We start from the raw sequence: 3,857 nt of genomic DNA on the forward strand, positions 1-3,857 counted from the left end.
GTTTGTGTGTGTTATTGCTGAAATGTCATGCTGTACTGTTGTTCAACCATTTGTCATTGGCACACACTAGAAAGACAGCAGCTAATGTTGGAATTAGTAACAACCTTTCTTACAGTGTTCTATAATTTCATGTTTAGAATGCTGAGTCATCAGGGAACCAATTTTGAGCTAAATATTAGAGAGGTGTGACTTGGACTAGTAAAAAGGCTGTGATTTACAGTACAATAGTAATGAACTCCAGGGAAGCATAAGTTAACTCTGATGGTAAGGTCAGTGTAAATGCTAAATCCACAGAAAACAGCCTATTCCATGATTTGTGTGTGAAGAGTGCCCTCAAGTTATAGTTGACTTATGGAAAACCTCTGGTGGGGTTTTCATTGCAAGAGACTAACAGAGGTGGTTTGCCATTACCTACCTCTGCAACCCTGGTCTTTGTTGGAGGTCTCTCATCCAATTACTAACCAAGGCTGACCCTGCTTAGCTTCTGAGATCTGACAAGATCAGGCTCACCTGAGCTATCTGGGCTATTCTTCCATGATTTACCTATATATAATTATCACAATAGGAATGCATTGGACTCTTACTGCATTAGATTCTTGGTTAACATTTCAGAGTCAGATGGTTTTAAAAATGTAAGTCAACCAAAATTGAGTAAAATGCTTTGAAGTTGACAAGGATTAATACATTACAAAATATCAGTTTCAAAGATATCAGTAGTATCACTTTGCTTTTTAATGGTTATCTAACTTTCAAAGTATATAGCAATCCAAAGAAATGTTCAGATTTATTTTTATTAACTTGATTAACAACAGTAACTTCAGTATCATTATACAAGTTTCTCTTCTAAAAAAAATGCTGGTTTTAATTTAAGTTCTTGGAGGGGCCACGGCTCAGTTGTAGAGTATCTGCTTTGCACGCAAAAGGTCTCAGGTTCAATCCCCAAGCACCTCAAGGTGAAAGGATCAGGGAGTAGGTGATGTAAAAGATTTCTGCCTGAGACCCGTTGCTTGTCTGAACAGACAGTACTAACCTTGATAGATCAAAGGTCTGATTTAGTATAAGGCAACTACATGTGTTCATGTAATTTAAAAATTAAGAGTGCTTGTTTGAAATACAATGTAAAGTTCTCTCATTTCTCTTTGTATGGCAATAGCCCAGAGATCCTTTTTTCAGTCATAGATAGACAAAGCTATATATATATATATCAGTTTGTCTTTATTAAAAGACTGTGAAATATTGATAAACAGTTCCACTTGACGTAGACATCTCCACAGAGAGGAGCATATGGCTAATGGCTGCCAGATGACCATTAGGTGCAAAAGTTAAGATCTAAGACAGTAATTAATGTAGTAGGAATTGCTTTTCTGTTAGAAAGATAAACAGTTAATAATAATAACATTTGATTCAAGACAACTTAACACCCACTCCGAGCGGTTTACAAAGTATGCTATTATTATCCCCACAACAAAACACCCTGTGAAGTGAGGGGCTGAGAGAGCTCCTAGAAGCTGTGACTGATCCAAGGTCACCCAGCCAGCTTCAAGTGGAGGAGTGGGGAATCAAACCCAGTTCTCCAGTTTAGAGTCCCGCACTCTTAACCACTACACCAAATTTGCTAGTAACAAATTTTCATGTTTTCATATACAGCATTTTTCTAGAACTTACTGTCTTATAATTGTAAAGCTGTCTAAGAAATGGTCATAGCTCTGTTTTTCACCTGTGTGTGGAATTCAGCTGTGCTGATTTTTCTTTCTCTAGGGGGTGGTGTTGAGCACGTTTCAAGACAAGAATAAGTTCACTGCCAAAACAAAACAGCTGGCAAGGAAACAGCAACCAGACTGTAATAGCAGTTTTTTAAAAAGTACAGCCAGTGATCTTGGTATCACAGGCATTTTCACTGCCATAAACCTAATATTCAGGAGGCGGTTTATTTTTATTGACTTCGTAGATGTTTCAATTCCCTGCAGAGATTGCTCAAGCATGAAAAGCTATGGGCGGTTGAATATTTTTAAGGATGGAAGGTGTAAGCCACTTCCTTATTGGAGTTCCCTCTTGGAAACTTTACAACAGTCCACTTTTAATTCTTAGTATATAGGCTTTAGTCTCAAAAGCAACTTATGATCAAGGCTAAACTGGTTAACTGGAAACCACTTTACATTTTCACTTGAGATAGCAAGGTTAGTCTGTTTCAGCCAAAATAAGAGTTGTAGGGTAAACACTGAGCAATTTAATCTAATTCACAAAAGCTTATTCCAAAATGAATTATTCTTTTAGGTACAACCAGGGAATCAAAAAAAAGAATCAAAAGAAGTCTCATTTCCAGTTACATTTTAAGGTAGTGAACTGGTATGTGGGGAGAGCATTAAGAGCTAGGGAGAAATGAAAATCTCCTTTCTCTTTGTGTCCATTTATAGCTGGGGGGGCTGTGTAGGAGCTGGATATAAGATTTTAAAAATCCAGCTTTTTAATAGAAAAAACATACAGAATTTCATTTTATAGATTTCAAATAGAAGTGGGGGACCTGCAAGGACTTCTAGGGGGCATCTCATTTTCTCCTCTGCCACTATTTTCCCTTCCGTGACAGCCCCTATAGCCTCCCCTTTTCATGCATTCCATCCAGAAGCTAGCCTACCTTTATCTGCCCCCATTTCAGCTTTTGCTTCTTCCTTCCCCCTTGCAGCCACTATTTGGGAAAACTGCTATCAGACCAGGCCCAGTTGTACAGTGGGTAACCTTGGGGGGGGGGTAACCTTACTTTTCCATGTATCCCCCCACCCCACACTATTTCCCCTTTCCCTCCTAGCAATCCCTCAAATCAACTTTCCCTGCTTCTTTATCTCCTTCCCACCCACCAATCAATCTACCATTTGTACCCCACTTTTCTCCACAGACCCAAAGCAGCTTACATCATTCTCTTATCCATGATCTCCTCACAAGAATCCTGTGAAGTAGGATTAGGCTTACAGATCCCATCCCCCCACCCATGGGAGCAGGGGATACCATGGTCCCAGCCTTTGCCCCCACTACCACTCATTTGGTTGGTGGTGAAAAAGGCACGGGGAATGGGCCCAGGAGCCAGAACACTTCCTTGTGTGCCAGGAATGACATTTCCAGAGCAACAAGGAAGTGAAGGCCCTTGCGTGAAGCTGATTTGATAAAATCTAGTGTTGGGGGCTGATTTTTATTAAATCAGCCCCATGCAGGGACATTCACTTCCTTGTCATGCTGAGAATGACATCATTCCTGGCACAACAAGGAAGTACTTGGGAGCATATGCATGCGAAATGCATGCACGAAATAAGTACTTCCAAGGCACACACACCGTTCCCTGGTTTGGGCTCTGGGGACCTGGCAGCCTTCGTTAGGCTGAATGGATGATTGGGCCAAAGTCACCCAGTGAGCTTCCACAACGCAGCAGAGTTTCAAAACTGGGTTTCCCAGATCCTAGACTGAAACTAGCCACTACACAATACTGGTTGGGGGGGGGCAGGCCTGGATGAATCACGTACGCTACAAGATACGAAGTTCCCCAGTGGTTGCTGCAGGGGCTGGCCCTGAAGAGCCCTCCCTCAAAAGCTATAACAGCCCTGAAATGTCCTACTCTTCTCCCTGTGTTTTATTGATGTTAATCAAGACTTGAAGGGTGGCGATATTCTTGTGGTTGCCTAGTAATGACCACAGTGGCTCCTGAGAGAGCATTTATTTCTTAAACCTACAGGTACTGCTTCTGTAGCGGTGGGGGTGCAATGTGCTATTTTGAGATTTCATATTTTTCTGCAAGCCTAAGGCTTTTTTAAGGTTGGTAGAAAGATCTCTCTTATCAGTACAATGCCCCAAGCTCCATATTTAAGTATCCA

Source organism: Eublepharis macularius, chromosome 4, assembly GCF_028583425.1.
Source record: "Eublepharis macularius isolate TG4126 chromosome 4, MPM_Emac_v1.0, whole genome shotgun sequence".
In the NCBI taxonomy this organism is placed as follows: domain Eukaryota; kingdom Metazoa; phylum Chordata; class Lepidosauria; order Squamata; family Eublepharidae; genus Eublepharis; species Eublepharis macularius.